Genomic DNA, 17,711 nt, shown 5'->3' with positions numbered 1-17,711 from the left:
AGTTTAAGTGTTACACGATGGCTGGCGTTTTAAGTTAATGTTGTGTTTGCGTTGGTAAAATTATTATGTCGGTTGTTAGTTTATGTAGTACGGTCAGGTTAGATTTTTTTGTGAACTTCAAAGTCTGCTTCTTTAATTGATTTGATGGTTTTGAAAGATTTGCCATTGGCTTAAAACGATAGAAAGTCATGCGTACTTAACGTAGTACTTATGGAGATAACAGATGAAGGGATTTCAGTACTTAGTAAACTTAGAGAAACTTCTACTTCATTCCTTTTAATATGAACACTGAACCGTATTAATAAGTCAGTAATCTCTTACAGTTTACTTAGTTAAACTTTTAGGTTACTAACAAGTTAAGTAAATAGTGTTATTTTAAATACTACAGTATAACAGTAAAGTGTAAAGATTTGTAGATACAATTTAATGTAATTGAATAGCTGGGTTTTTATGTATTATTTCTTTTGACGAATAAGTAAGGTTAAATTGGCCCTATTAAAGGGCGATAGTTGTATCGATCATACTTGAAGTCTTATTCTTAACAACAATGTAGGCTACATCTTAAAAATACAATGACCACCAAAGAACAGTAGAACAGATTGGGTCGTTAAAGATGTTTCACGGCTGTAACGTGTGAACCCAGCCGTGGCTAATAGTTAGTGCACTGTCAATGTGAAGACACATTCGTTCTAATATATTACTGCCATGTGTAAGCGCAGGCGCCTCTGCGAAATGATTGAAAACTCCTTTTTTGTTGAAACTCTTTTCTTGGTGTTGTAGGTTGTAAAGAAAGTTAGGCTATTGAGTTTTTCCTGACCCTTGAAAAGAAGTATCGTTATGATCTTAAATAATCTTCTTATCTATTTAACTTGATGAAATGTATCTAAGAATTTATTTTTCTGAAGAAATTTATTTCAGAAACTGAAGTTTCTGAAATAAAAAAATAAGTTTCTTAATGTGACAGACTTGCCGTGATGCTTTGATTAAGGCAGTCATAAAGTCAGTCGTCACTGTAAAAAATGAGCATAGAATTTATGAAAGAAATCTAGATATGTTGTAGGGGGTTTTCCACAGATTATTAGCATTCCATGGTTTGTGCGTTTTATGATGCACAATCCCATGACGCATTTAAAATAATATGCTCTAAAGGATTTCCCACAATTGTGCGAATGTTTGCACCTAGCTAAGTTTGTTCAGTGATTATTATTTGAAGTGAGCCGACATCTACGTTATCAGACGTGTCTACCAGACTATGCTCTTACTATCACGTAACACAATACTGCAAGTATCACTTAACTGCATCACATTATTCACAGCTAGCATCACAAACCGTTCCTGAAATTCCATTTCCATTCCAGTCTAAACTCGGAGAAAAATTAATAATTTATTCCATTAAACTACACGATATTCAGAGTTGAAACCTCACTAAAGTGGAGTCTGGATAATTGTGGAAACGTCAAGCCTAGAGTGGGTCAACAGAGGCAGTTTTATATTTAAGAACAAATGACACGGTGCCTCCATTAATGTTGCAATGTTCGGGCAGGTAGACTCGCGAACGGGGTCGCCGCGGTTATACTTAGAGCGATCGAAGCATGCTATTATTGGGTCGGATTGTTTCGGATCAGCGCTTCTGGATTTCAGCTGCCTTCCCGCACCGGCCAATCATTAAAAACCAAGTAATTAACACCGATTCCCACCATAGATCATGGTTTATTGATAAAAACAGTTCGGATTATCTTAATAGCCACCGGATTAATAGAAGCTGCAGACCACTTGATTTATTTACAGTTAGAAATCGCAGTTTGCTTATCTTATTACCGTAATTTGTTTTCCAATGTTCTAGTTACGCAGAATTATTGTTTGGTTGTGGCCACTAAATCAGTTGACAGCCCTCGCAGCGCCATTTATAAGTTTCGGAATTTACTGTTCACTATTTATTAAAATGGCTTTAGCTATGTAAATGATAATGATAATTAGGTATAATAATGGTCATTCCGGATCGCTTGGTATGTCTGAAGATTTACAGGTTTTAGTTGAACACAAAGAATCGCTCTCCGAACTTATACATTAGTGAGCTGTATAAAATGAAACAAATGCAATGTTTCTAATTACCGCAAATGGTAGCCATGTTCTAATGGAACTGCACTAACACATTTTCTTCTTGTTTCAGGTAGAATTATGCAATAAATTGCACGAGAAGTTCTTTGACTGTACAATCCGATGTAGATGTGGAAGAAACGTAAGTTAACATAACGAGATTAAATCTTAGCTTAAGATTTTATGAATTATTAATTTCATATCTCAGACCGAGCTGAATAATGTCGCGTTTGTGGAAATTATAAAATTAATTTCTAGAAATGGCTCGATTTAAGAAACGTCCAGTAGCAGAATTTAGTTTTAAGATTTTATTCAATTAATTATTTGCTGGGTATATTTACTAGTGAGTGAGTGAGTGATTTATGAGTTCAATATTTTACCGTTATGTGAATACCACCCAGCAAATAGTTAATTTATATACAGTCAATAAAATGATGAAACAAGTCTTTAGCCGTCATGGTTGTCAAGCAGTTCGATAAATCTCCGAGTGAGCCAGACAATCAGTGTCAGTCATTGACCAGCTGATATTGAACAAATTAATGAGAATCGATTGATGTGCAACGATCCTACCAATCGATTCGTTACAAAAAACTTTCAACGTTCTGTGGTCGAGAGAAACTTTTATCTTTGGAATAATATTTATCTATCATCTGTTTACGAAATGAATGACTCTATTTACAAAGATCGTACCATTGCGTCAGTTCGATAACGTTTTACGTTCACACAAAAATAACATTCAATACCGGACTTGAACAGAAGAAGTTGAACGCATGATTTTTCTACGTCATACATAATAAGAATTTCGTATATCGTTAATAGATAAGCTCTATCGCTTTTCTAACACTGAGTGAAAGTCGTAAAACATTTAAATTGTAAACAACGCTCGTTATTTTTACGCGTTAAGTATTTTCATTCGCACAATCACGGCTAAAATTAAACGCGCCAAGAAAATAAAAGTTAATCTTAATGAGCAATAAAAATGGAATGATATCAGATTTTTTACATTTTCTCCAAAATTTAATGTTAACAATTTAAAGAGGAAAAAATTCCTCATTGTTAGCATTAAACGCTTGCGGAGGGTGGGCGGCGCAATAATACGACATAATATATTCAGGGCGAGTCAAATAAAATTAGCACGGTGAAAAATGTAAACGGTCCTTTTACTGCCCGGAGGACGTGTAAGTATTAGGTTGTACCAAGTGCTCCTTTGTAGATGAATTCCGTGCCGCTTCACCCCAGAATATTCCAACAGATGACGTACCTTCGCATTTTACATCAAATTCATTAAAACGTTCTCGTTTCTCCTATTAATTTTAAAAATCTTTTATTCTGTTAGTGCTCTTTTATCACCTAACAAAAGTCTGAAGAGCTGTATCTGTTACAAAAAGATACACTTCTAACGTTCTTTATTTGCGTAAAACTTCTACCATTTGTTTATCAGGCTCTCCAACAACAAAAGTTTTCTTTTCAGAGAACAAAACTCAGTATAATAAATCGTTTTAAAGAATTTATAAAGATACCTATTTGGCTGGCAAAGGGTTAAACTTATCTAATAATGTGTTGTCTATAGCAATGTACACTTAAAATATAAGACGAATGATTGAAATATGTACCTATTATTTTCGCAAAAATATAGAAAGCAATTTTTAAACCAAGCAATTAAGATGAAAAATTGTACAAAAAAGATTTAGTAGCGTCTACAAAAATTCTACATATTCTTTGATGTTGGTCTCTTGAGCTACATATACCTAATGATTTGAGTGAAAGTGACTAAATTGTATCACAGTACGGTATTATTATGTATCGTACAGTTAGTGCTCATATCGTCTTAACCGCAATAACGTAACCTATCAATGGAACACTTTACCGACATCTGCCGGTGCGCTTTTGATCTCGGAATTACCAACGCTATAAAGTGAAACTGCTTGGAACCAAAGCTATCTTAATATTTTCATTGGTGAACTATATTCGATTTGAATAAAGTAATGCGAATTTTACACAATATTTGAAAGTTCGTATGTAGATTGAGAAATCAACAAATAGTATATTTAGCATACCATAGTCCAGGATTATTTATCAGGGAATTCGTAGTTCTTATATTCAGCTCAAACGGCTTTTTATATAGTAGTTGCTTTGTAGACTAATAGCATGAGAAAACTAACACAGCCACGAACCTCTTGACCCCCGGTTATACGTCACGGACTGAACTGACGATAATTCCTTTCCAAGAAAACTACGACCAAAGTTTAACCACTGTCATTGTCTACAATTACCTAAAATACACTATGCGCTTCTAGCATAACTCGTTGAGGTTTACCTAGAAACCCCTTAAAGGTACTTATTACGGCTTATTAACATTAGATATTTACCGCGACGGTTTACGTCATAAATTGAATTTAACTGTCTATACTTATTAAATGCTGTGGTTGATTTGTGTAATTGTTGCCAATAAATTGCGATAGTATGAAAGTTTAATAGATTGTAATTTGTAGACTGTTAAAGGGTTGCTTCATAAAATAAGATTCTTATTAATGAAAGGAATTATGTACGTTGCTAAACACAGATAGACTATTAAGTTTTTTTTCCTCAATTTCCCCATTACTCCCTAGATCTATGCCTTGTTTTGTGTAAGCTCTCCGTAATGGTTAATTCGAATAGTAAACAATATCAAAATACTAGTTTCAAAAATAGCCGTCAAAATATTCCTTAAACCCAGCTTGACTTTAAAAACACTATTGGCAAAACAAAGCATCTGTAGAAACATCTGGAACGTCTTCGTGAAATGCTCTGCAAGTTCTTTTTTTCCCTTTAGCTGCCCCACTTTGGGCGTCCCAATAGGAAGTGAGTGTGTTTACTTCACGGTTACACAAGTTTTTCATAGCTTTTGTGTCTGAAGCTGGCACTTTTCAATACGTGCTCCGAATTAAACTTGCATTTTGGTACCCGAAATTAAAATGTTCATTTCAAAAATGCAGATATATTTTTCTCGTATATTTTTAACGTCCTTTCTGACCGATTTCACTCGGAGCTCTGATATTTTCTGATTGTGTTCCCGTAAAAATATTTGTAGTAATTTTTGTTGGATTGAAGTAACAATTGTGAAGTCGTGATACGTGATCTCTTCATATACTTGATTCATTCAGCTACTAAAAAATGAGCAACAAATGTAAAAACTAAAGCAATGTTTACAAACAACAGCTCCTAATCAAAATCGCGCCTTATTCTTGAAATACCACAACCATGTTCCATTTGAAATGGCGCTCGCAATTTCCGACATTAGCCGAACAAACGATCGTATTAGCCTGAAAAAGGCTCTTAGCGTGTGGTTAGTGGCGTCGAACATATATGAATGGAGTTAATTGGACAATCAGTTCATTGAGGCGTGCTGAGTCGGGCAGTTTGGCCGGCGCAGGCGTCGCGCTTGCCAGTTGGCGGGATCGCCGTGCCCGCTAATCAGCTCGGTGGGGTATTCTTGTGGTAATCGGTAGCCTGTTAGACTGTCGAATGCTCAATAGTATTTGCATCACCGGAGAATACAATTTTATTGGATTTTTATAGGAGGAAAATCAGGAAAATGAGCCCGAAGATTGAATTTGGATTGAATGGAATCTAGGGCCAAAATATCGCATTTTTGATATTCGATCTAATAAGCGTCTAGCATACGGCTAAGATTGATTGACAGATTTATAACAGTGCACCAGACATATTTATCAATTGTATTTCTATTGTGATATTAGTTTAGGTGAGAATGAAACTGTTGATTTACTTTATTGCACTGCTTTGCAATGACGTATCTTTATCAATATTTGAGGATGCGTACAATTATATGGTATTTGCACACAGATACAATTGAAGGAATTCACTTATTCAACATCAATGTCGTCACGGACGACGTAATGCTTATAATAAATTCCATTTTCATTCTTTTGTTGAGGGGAAATCTTTTTGACGTAACCTAAGATTTGTTTTGAATGTAATCGTAATCTAATGTTGTTAGACACACAATAGAATTAGAGAGTGCTTTCAGAATAGTCCGGTTGGCCAATTTTTCTACGAGCTCAACGGGGTGTCGCTAAGTGCTGATTAAAAGTTTCATATGTTGGCAAAGCGAACGAGGTTAGATCCTCTAAAATGAACAATCTCATCTGTAATTCTAGTGTTTTAACAGATTTTCATTGTAGATTCGTGTCCAATGCGATACTTGTTTTCGTTAATGGAATTGTTTTACATTTTATTTGCTTTCCTGAATACTGAAGCAGCCAAATGAGTGTCTAACAATGTTACGTAGTTACTAATGCTTTTTATACATGTATTTGGGGCACCTACCTACTAACAAAATAATTCTACAATTTAAAAACGTTCAGTTTTTTTTTTAATATTTCGCAGTGGTTGCTTTATTTACCCATTCATTTCAGTATTTTCACCAAAATTTATTTTCCACATGGGATGATCAGCTGACACACGATTTATCGATTTAAGTTTCGATACTAAATCCGAATCACGATAAAATAATCGTAATCCCTTAAAGCCAGATCCGATAACCAGACGAGTTTGTTTAAAACTACGTATAATGTTATGATTTACCGTATCTTTTCTATTATAAAATATTTTAGTAGATATGTACTGAAATTACGCATTTTATTAAGTTTATATGACGATAATGTGTGAAGGAATTTCCGTAGGTGAGTGTTTATTGCGATTCTTGTTTATAAGCTGTTTTAAGTTTTAAATAGCTGTTGCATGTCTCATTTTAACTTCATTTCCAATGCAATAGAATAAACCATAGGTTTTTTTTTATCACTAGCCTACAAAAATGCTCTAGGTGAGACTGATAACGATTATTATTTTAGACACTGTCTAAAGTATTTCAAGGTTAAACTCGATTAACCTAGCACATCAATCAAGAAGAAGGCACCTAGAAAAAGGCAATAATAAATCTAAATAGGCACGCACTTTTCCACGACCAAAACATTCCTTCAAAAAGAAAAACAAGACTAGAAACAAATCAACATTGTTAGCATAACAAAATATACTCGAAGTACTTTGTTAGCTATAACCCTGCTGTTTATAAAATCCCGTGACACGCGTGTAGCAGTTGGTGACTGAGGAACTCCGTTATTTGGTTGGGTAGTCGTTGTATGCATTCGCTGGGGCGCACTCAAGTCGAAAAATCAGCATGCGTGAAGATGCGCCACTGTTCTGTGGGACAAGGACGGGGAACATAGAAGGTGCGAGGAATAATTTCACGGTGCGTAACCCTGCACGTAACAAATTGTATAGACAGGTTGTGGGCCCCCGCAGAGTTGGGAAAACATTGTCGGGAGCCAGAGGTGAAGGGTTTGGATTATGCCGTGATGTATGGTGGCTGTTTTGAGGGTTTTATTAGTATGTACTGCGTTCCTTTTTTCCTCAGAATTTTGTAACATTCGTGAAAAGAAACGCAAGATAAGAACTGTAACGTCGTACTTCTCTTAAATTTTCTTAGATAATAAAAACTGCATTTCTTACCCATGAGTCATCTTCCTCATAGTAAAAATACACGCGCTGAAAAATTTGTCAACTATTTATTTTTCGGCAGAGCTATCTCTCAATAGCGGTGTTGAAAAGCCGTCAACACTTATGCATTAATGCAATCTGTCGTTCATATTGCTATTTTATCGTCAACACAAAGCCGTGCCAACATTTAGTACACAAGTTAACATAACAACAGTATTTCGTAAAGATCGAGTATCTACCTTCCTATAAAGTAATGTGATTATTTTCTTTTATTAATTGGGAAATAGAGAGTAATTTAGTATACATCCGTCTCATACGAACAGTTCAAGATTAAGCTGTTAAGGAGAGAATATGTTAACACAGTCATTTGTATCCTTTGGTCATACATGTAAATCTCTAGCGGTACCCGCCTAAGTCAGATGTCAAGCAACTTTTAAAATGGCACTTTGACCAGTAAGCAGTTACAGAAGTCGGCAATACATAGGCCGAATAGAAAGAAAAAAACATACACCAGTGAAATCTGTCAAACATCATCATAGCTTACAATCATCTGCAGACCGCGTCAAGCATTTTATATAGGTGAGTGATTTTCATAAAAAAATTGTGGTAATATAAAACAACAAAATAAAAACAAAACCTATAAATAATTACTAGCAGGAGTCAACTTAAACTACGTTCTACCTTGAGATCAAACACGAGACTTCAAGATTTAGTCTCGTTCGCAATCACTAGACCAATGGGGCGGCTAATGTTATTATGTTGCCGTAAATTCAATTTCCTAGGAGATCCAATAACATTGCTACGTTCAAAAGGCACTTGAATTTTGCGTTTAATATCGCCCACCGGTATCAATTTGTATTATATCTGTATTTTTTAAATTAAAACATCGGTTTATGTTTAAAGCTAGATAACTAATTTTACCACGCAGGTTAAAAAGAAAGGTTGATTAAAAACACAATTATTTTAGGTCATTTGAACTGTGTAAAAAACTAAAAATAAAAATCTTAACTGTGTTTTTCTGGTAATCCTTATATGTTAATTTTAGACTTTAGTTCTCAGTTATACCAAAACTGAAAGACATATGAAGTGATCTAAGAATCAGAATTATGACCCATTCGTCAAAGTGAGAGAGGCAGAATTTCTCACAATAAGCACAAACACTCAAGGCTAATTACAATGTATTATTACTACAATACATATAGACATGTAAAATGTAAGCGAGAGTAATATCACTTTAATGAACACCAGAAACTGTTTAGCGGTACGTGAATTACACGAAACCACGAAATTGTAGTTGTTGAAATGTGAGTACGTATTCGCTAACTAATGAAGAACATTTGTGTTGAAGTCCCGAATTAGTTTTTGAAATTAAATACCATTATACAGAATTATAACATACTAATGTCATACTAACCATTATGGTGAACTAGTGGTTAAATAATCAGCCTCTAAAATATGAGTGATACTCATCAAAATCGGCCTTATAGCAAGAGTGGTGATTAACGCATATTCATTCTCTGTATGAGAAAATGCATATGCAATGCAATGGGACTAAAATTGCTGGTGACATGACCTACTAATACATTGTTTCCTGACGATATTTAAATTTCACAAATTATGATGAGAAAATAAAGAGAAAATTACTCAGCCAACGTTAATTACACAATAACAATAAATCCAAAAAACAAGAAATAACAGTCCCCACTTAACAACGCGTAATTACCTCAACTATAAAGATCACCTAATTATCATGATTTAAGATAATCATTAGTTAATTTAATTAGAAGCTCAATTGTCAGAGGCTAACAAATCGGTCCGGGTAGGAAATAGGTAAATATCTTTGAACCTATTATGTCACCAGTGGTGTTAAATGAAGTAATTTCCGCCCTTAAATTGACTCCTTCTATGAAATTGCTTCGAGAAATGAGTTTTAACGCTACTTAATTTAGTTAAGTGAGCTACGAAACAAAAATTCTGTATATTGCCGGGTAAGGCTTAATTACTACTTTGTTTTAGTTTTAACTCAGTATAGTGTTATTTTATTTTTTTTAGTTTGAAATTGAGTTTAAGTAGGTCCATTTTAGGTATAAAATAAAATCACATATATAACATTTTTTTCTAACATTCACTAATGATGTTAATGTGACATAAAGTCATCAGTAATCCCAGTTATATTAAAATTGAAAATTAACATATTTTTCATTGATTCTTAGTAAGGTTAAATCACAATTAACTGACCCTAATAACTTATTTCTTGGTAAGTATAAAATCATTCATCTAACAAAAAGGAACACGACACTAATCCGAGTTTAACATCAAACATTTGGCTAAACGTGCACTCACCGCTTGTATTTAGCATTCCTAAAATTAATATGGCATCTGTACTAGTATTTCAGAGAAATGCTTCATGAGCTTTACTCAAAACATAAACCTTACTACTACCACAAATGTGAATTTGAGCTTGTTTGTTTGTCTGTCTGTTTGGTACTCTTTCACCCTAAATTGGCTGGACCGATTTGTATGGAATTTGGCACAGAGAAACACTGTAAATGGGATACGGAGATAGACTACCTTTTATTTCGTTAATGGGGGCAGTTTTCGGCCCACGGGTAAATTCGCGTCAACAGTTATCATTTACAAAAAACAACTTCATATGTATGGAATGTAAGCGTCATGCGGCCCAAAGAAAACTATACTCTAGGATAAAGTCGCGGGAAATATACAGTGCTTGTTATTTGTTTAACAAAGGATTAAATAAATTATATTATGTCTCGTTTCGTAGAGATTACGATACATTTATCTGTGTCTAAACGACAACGCACGGAGCATTAAGGCGTCTTAATGCCGATATTTTATTTCCGTCTTTTTCGAATTAAATTTTATAGATATCGGGTAGTTAATATCCTGTTTTATTTGGGAATGCAGTTTATTTGTGGTCTGGGAACTGTTTTGTTTATGTTTTGTCTTATATTTTTCAAAACATTGCAGTGCATTTATAATTATGTGCGGACGATTGAAATGAACAGTAATATACTCTAGTTTATCTGAATATAACGCATTACAGAATCAATTGTCTGAATTGAACTATCGTAAATATATATTTTTGGTTCCTAACTATAAAAGAAATGCCCAGATCTGCATCATTTCCACAAAAATGCACCACCAAGAGCTTATTACCACTTCTCGAACGAACTTCTTCACATAACACACACTTAGCAACACGCCCAACCAACCGTAGAACAAACCAAAATTATTACACCAGACAAAATTCCCAGACTAACATTAGAATCAAGTAACTGAACCTAGTATCATTATGCAGAGATAAGTGCTGGGACAGACGGCCATAATTTAAAGGCCCCCTCAGACGGTAGCTTCTCCGAACTGTTGTCACGTAGTCGAACCTTGCGTTTTAGTTGGAACCTGTTTTTTATATAGCAGAATTGGTCTTCGTTAGAACTTTCTTCATTATAGTGATTTTGGTGTAGAGTAATTGATGCCGTCAATCATAAGTGTGGTTATACCTTTTGAGGTATATGAGTGCCTGGTAATACGCTGTTGCTTGCATGTTCTGTTATCTTGTCTCAAAGAACTCAGGTATATTTAGACCAAATAAAAGCCTAGAACATAGAAAGATTTGGATCAGGGGACCAGATGTTTCGTTCGCATACTTTAGTATTTCCTACCTATTCAATTCTTTGCATGTAAATAGAAAGAACATTTCTTCAATGCTCGCTCTAAGTTCATTTGATAAGTGAGGATAGAATGATCATTCACTCGCATTTGAGGAAAATCTAGGAACCATGAAAGCCAGTTTCCATATAGAGATATGACAAAGTATTTCATCATGTAAGTTTCCTTCAAAGTTTTCCTATTTCATAATTATTTCTATGGAAACAGGAAAATGGTACGATGACACTATACATTTACTTTGCCAATTTACAATGATTCTGTCAATACCTGCAAATTATGTTGCAAGCAGGTAGTAACAAGATAAATAATAGGTTCATCATACACTAGTGAATCATACGCAATCGTTCAGGCGCCAGTGAGCTTCGTAAGTGACGTTAAAAAGGCGTGTGCGCACGTCATATTTAAATAACGCGATGTTATCATGATTTGCATAACGTTAGGTTAGGTACTGCTATTTTTTATACGTCTAAACTTCCTATATTTGTGTAAAATGAAAAAAGGGTGTGCGTAAAAACGTGACTTGGTAATTTTTAGCTAATCTTAATTATTTATTGAATTTGTGTTCGATATAATATTTTGATTGATTTTCTAATACCTTATCTAAATATTCATTATTATTATCTTTGTATCAAACTAATTAGTTTATCTATGTTACATTAGAGTGAGGTGATATTTTACGTATTACCTGTCTTTTCCTGTCTATTAAAAAAATATTTTAACAAAATTTGGAAAGCAAAAGGCGAATGTAATGATTTTAGATAATGTCAGAACTATAAATGAATTTAATTTAATATCTTCTAATTTCCATTGAATCAACGATCCAGTCTATTCTATCTATTATTTATCTATGAATTTGCGCATACCACTGTTTCAATATTAGACGTGACGATATTTTTTTTATCAACCGATAAGGTGTTACCTTAGCAATATCTACAGAAGTAGGTACTTGTACAGATTTAGTTGTTTCTCAAGAAGTGATAAATCAATCATCTCTGTATCTTTGGCTCTGATACAATGAATATTTGAGTCAGATTCTGTATAGAGAAATTGTATCATTTAAAGATTGAATTTGCTTAGTCACTGATCCGTATTTTCAGTGAAAAATCTTCATGATAAGTTTTGTTTGGTATGGACACTCTTTGAATATATTTTGCTTATATGAAATAGTTTTATTTTTCAGTTAAAATAGAAATACATAGACCCAAAAACAGTGTACAATAAAACACTTCACTACTTTCATTCTTATTTAAAGTTGCCACAATTAAGTTGCAAACAAAAAAATATTAAAGATACAAACCAACTGTTTTCTCTTACCTAAACAAATTAAAAGTTTATCTCTCTGTTCTGAGTTCACAAGCGTCTAGGTGTCTAGATAGGAAATTGTAAATTGATAATGTAGAAATTGGATCCTCACACCCTTAATCTTGTTGGCCACAAACGGATCGAGGCTTGCAGCTTCACCATCGAGAGCAAGTTTTAATTTTATTACGAGTCAGAATTAGGGATTTACTTTTTTGGGTTCCGTACATAAAAGCATAGGACCATATTTCTAAGCTTTCTCTGTCGATCTATCATCCTCCGAGCCTTTTCCCAACTATGTTGGGGTCGGCTTCCAGTCTAACCGGACTCGTCTGAGTACCAGTGCTTTACAAAGAGCGACTGCTATCTGACCTCCTCTGTCCATCCATCAGGAACTTAAAATTGTAATAGTTGAAATTCCCGCATATATGTAAGTGTTAATTTTTATTTCTTCTTTACTTATAACAAAGCATATAGTAAGCAAATGGTAGAGGAGAGTGGAGTTAATTATACTTCTTAAGATTCCATGTACGGAACCCCCTCGCTTACAAGAAAACTCACACTTCACTGGTTTTTCGTATTCTGTTTAAAGATGGATCGAATGAATAACTTGGTGTAAGCGGATTTGCATCTTAATTTCGTGAAGTTTTTTTTTTATTAAAAGTTTTATTTGCTTTGTGATTTAGAGAAAGTTCTTTTTATTTTATTTCGTTTCGAATTTTCAAGTTTTAAAAGCTTACGAACATTATTTGCAATAGGTAAATCAACAGTGCGATAAATATATTTTCTTATTTGCAAGTATTAAAATGTACCTATTGAAATTGTGATAGAGTAACATATATCTAGTGGCTAGAGAACCTAAAGATACCGGTGTCACTCTCACTCAAGCATGAAAAAAACTAGGAAATAAAGTTTATTCAATTAATAATTTAAGTGCTCTTAGTTTGTATGAACCTTGTACTAAAATGTTTACCTTTTATAGTCGACTCGCACCTGTCGGACTATGAATAAACACTCTGGAAAAACAAGACGCAACTGCGATTAAACTGTAAACAAAACTACTCCAAGTTCCCTTTGTAATCAAGAGCTAAGGCGACAACTTATTTCATTTACATAAACAGTTTAGCATAAGCGAGAATATTTTATCTGACTAACGAACGTCGCACCTCTTGTAGACGTTTTAATTTCCAATATTTAAGCGTTTGACTCCACGTTTTGAAGTCACTGAAAACTTTCTGATGGATTCCTGCGGATTGTTTTAAACTTCACTTTGATATCGGACACGACCGTGTTTTTATGGTTAGAGCAACAGTAAACTGCGTTCAGTTTTAAAAGGAAGTTTCAATCAACTTTCAGTGCTACGAATAAACGTGTCATTTAAAACTGCGAGCATTTGAATAAAATTAAAACGAAATTCTAGCTCTTTCAATGGTATAGTGTGAAACCATTTGTGGAGTGGGTCCGGTGCATAAATCTGTAGTAAGTTAAGCTGCGTAAGCGTGGCTCACGGGTGGTTAGCGCACTAACCCCCGGGTTGAATTAGTCGGCTCGAGTAAACGCCGCCGTGGCAAAGAAAACGCGCTATTAAATTAATGGCCATCTAGGCTGGGTTAATGGTCGTGGCTTAGGTCTAGCCAGAGGCAGATTGCGGAGACATCATGTGTAGTAATTAGTAGGTGCTGCTGTTCGAAGGTAAATTATTCGGCGTGTCAAAGCCCTTAACTCTAGTCTAGTCTAGTCTGGTCTGATAGGAATTTAGTATCGACGCATTGAGCTTCATTAAGTGTAATTCCAAGGTAGCATGTCTAGGGCTGCCATTTCGAATTTCGCCAAACCCGGACAAATATTAAAAAAACCCGGACATTTGGCGTAAATCGCATTTTTACCCCGGACAAGTCCGAATTTTTTTTTAACAAAACAAGACCTAGTTTTTAATATTACTATTACTTACTACTATTATGTAATTCAATGAGGTTCTTCCTTACATGTAACGTCAGGGCCATTATCTAGCTCAAGTAGTAGGTACCTAGTATTGCAAGATTATGACTTAATATTTCGAAGGTCATAAATAAGAAAGCTCATATGGAAACTAGGAGTTAGCTTCTTGTTAGTAATAGGACTTAAAACGGCGCTACCTTTTTGATAGGTTAGACAAAAAAATGTTGAAAAATGCAAACAACCGTAAATTGAAGTCGCCGAAAATTTTTGAGTTTTGGGTCACTAAAGCACCTAAACTTGTACAATAAAAAAAATCCGCAAAGTGAAGAAGCCGCGAGCGAAGCGAGCCCAAAATTTTTTGAATATTGGGATATAAAAGTAGCTAAACGTAAAAAAAGATAGTGTCAAGAAAGGAAGCCGCGAGCGAAGCGAGCGCGAAAATTTTTGAGTTTTGGGACACTTCGACTTCTGCAGCCTGTGTGTCGATTGAAATTCAACTCGTAAGAAAAATGTCCGGGTTTTCCCCGGACACTTCTTGAAACCCCGCCCGGACGTCCCCCGGACGGCCTCCAAACGAGGACAAATCCGGGGAAACCCGGACGGATGGCAGCCCTAAGCATGTCATATCAGTGTAGGAGTATTTATGGAGGTCTATATGTTTGTTCCTTGCATTTGTAACAATGATTGCAGGTTTTAACAAAAATGTTATTGTCTTCAAAGTAATTAGTTTAAGTTCGATTATTTATAGTAACTATGTGCATGTTGCTACCATATACTTATTGGAACGCATTACAATATTCGCGTAACCAATAAAGACGTATCAATTGCAGTGTCCAACGAAACACATAATTACGCGAGGACATTGCGCAGACACATTGCTTCTCGAATGCGGCCGTGAGGTATTACTTAACTGTCATAAGCGTCTAACGTGTTAATACGTTTAGCACACGTGTTCGCTGTATATGCAGCTTGTTCGTCGCTTTACAGCGCTCTACCGCTGTAAATACACAGTCGCTAATCGCTATCGTAATCCAGTTCAGTTGCAAGGCCTGCTGTCATTTGGTTAGCTAGCTGATCATTATTGATGTTTTGCTGTATTTGTTAGATGAGTTTTGGTGAAGTTTTGTTTATGGGGGTACAATGAAAGGGTTTTATGGTTACTTTAAAAGTAGGCTTATTGATAATGCAGTTGGGTTTAAATTTAATTCTGAGAGTTTGCAATTTTGGTTGGGATTTATGACTTCTCCTCTTCACAATGCTTTCTGATGTTTACAAACATTTTGGGATCGACATTCTTATACTTCTCAAGTAGGTTCCTCAGTCTTCAGATGGTCACGACCTTACTGTACCTAGTTCATACTAAGGTACACATATACTTAAACAAATAATTTATTTTAACACTTAAACTTTGTCATATGCCCTCTCAACCATTAAAAAACTATGTGAACAGTAAACATCCTCCTTACAAATCAAGTAGTTTCAATATAACCTAACCGAGTTTCCTCCGTTCTTCTCATTCGGCTCGTGTGAACGGTGCATGGTTGGTGGTTTTCCATAGAGCGTGCATTGTCAGGCACATCTTTTTATAGTGGCCAGCATTGTCCACGCATAATGCAAGTACGTGTGGTTCCCACGGCTGCGCAATCGTTTGTACGATATTGGTGAGGATTTCTGGTTTCCTATGATGCGGTTTGTGATCTAGGATTCGTGGGGCTTCTTTTGTTTCTTTTTGTGACGAGATTGATAGCGATTGTATGTTGTAGTCGTTGCAGTCGTTGATTTCCTTATTTAGGTAAGGAAATCAGGCGTAAAGTTTTTTAATGCAATATACGATGTTTTCCAAAAAATCAATCCGACAGGCATTTTCTTTAATTGAAGTATTTTAAGTTAATAAAAGCATCTATCATCTTTGCAGTGCTTGTCATATAAATCCAATCCAACGATTCAATGGACAGCTTATGCATTATCAAACTTCATTACATCCAGGATTCTGACAGATGGAAGCATTAGTTCAAGCTTAGCCGCGTCTCGGAATCTTAGCCTTAGATTCCCATTCAGTCATTAGAGCTAACAATTGTTCAGCCTGCCAGCTGTTTGACCAGAGTTTAGGTGCTTGTGCGTGTGGCATCGTGTTAAGGCATCCTGCACACATCTCCTAAACCATGCTGCAATGTTTGCAAAGGGTTTCACCGAACGCCACCCATTGGTTACATTTAACTCATACCCATAGCCCGACCATTCACCCTTCAAGGAAAAAGGATCGTGCAAATAGTTTTTATTCCTTTTATTACCAGTTCACTGAAAACTATGGTTTTTCATTAGTAACAAAATTCATGCGAAATTGTCGTATTTTTACTTACTTTCACCGTCGCTTTGCTATAAAGTTCATTATATTTTTTAAACACAAACTGTCAGAAAAGCAATTTATAACAATCGCTTACTGTTTTTCATTGTCGTCGTCTGCATTCTATTTAGAATTTTATTTTATTTTCGCGTCAAAGTTTTTCTGTGTATTCGTTACGTCTATTAATACGTTTGGCGTGGGAACTATCAAGTTTATCCTCGTTGTTCCTGGCAGTAAAGCCGATAGGTACACGCCATGTTAAATTATGACAATCCAATAACGGGTTAGGTGACTCGGCCGGGTCCCAAATTGTCCGTATCGGCGTCGTTGCCAAGTCCTGGCACAAAGCTGCCTGGCCTGCCGACGCACACGCGCGCACCACGGCCTCCGCGATGCTGAGGGTGCGTCACACACTGAGAGCTAAGCTATATGGAGGGCAAGTTGGCTTTAGCATCGTAAAGTATGAAGTGTGATGCAGGGTCTGCCCGTACCATTAATTTAAGTGGATATGAAAAGCGCTATCGCCTCCAATATCGCTCTTGAATCAATTAAATGAGTTAGTGAGCGAAATCTGTAGTTCTGAAGTATGAAATATGATGCAATACAATGAAGACAACCCTTACAAACTGTAATACTTACGATTTCTGCAATATGCATAGTTATGTAGTATCTAGGTCCATTGATAAAATTGTCTAACACAGAACTACATTACATGCTAAGTCACGCCTACATGCAAAAAACCAATACTGATTACTCACGAAAGTACGATCATACAAACGTGAGTACTCACTTTCGTAATTTCTATTATCATTGTTTATCCCGATTTTGTATTCGACATATCATTTTA

The 17,711-nt window shown here is 35.3% G+C and overlaps 1 protein-coding gene and 1 long non-coding RNA gene across 10 annotated transcripts in view; both read left to right on the top strand.

Moving 5' to 3' along the window:
• Rbp6 (RNA-binding protein 6) overlaps positions 1 to 17,711 on the top strand; it is a 439,678-nt gene that overhangs the window by 43,796 nt on the left and 378,171 nt on the right. The gene's annotated exons all lie outside the window — the stretch shown is intronic.
• Positions 1 to 17,711, top strand: part of LOC110371513 (uncharacterized) — a 78,024-nt gene that overhangs the window by 43,418 nt on the left and 16,895 nt on the right. Inside the window, exon 2 of the long non-coding RNA XR_007510854.2 lies at positions 2,171 to 2,239. This is a non-coding gene — a long non-coding RNA (uncharacterized LOC110371513). The remainder of the gene's footprint in view (positions 1 to 2,170; positions 2,240 to 17,711) is intronic.

Source organism: Helicoverpa armigera, chromosome 9 (assembly GCF_030705265.1).
Source record: "Helicoverpa armigera isolate CAAS_96S chromosome 9, ASM3070526v1, whole genome shotgun sequence".
Taxonomy (NCBI): domain Eukaryota; kingdom Metazoa; phylum Arthropoda; class Insecta; order Lepidoptera; family Noctuidae; genus Helicoverpa; species Helicoverpa armigera.
The sequence above is the reverse complement of the archived record's forward strand: the minus strand, read 5'-3'. Positions and strand labels throughout refer to the sequence as shown.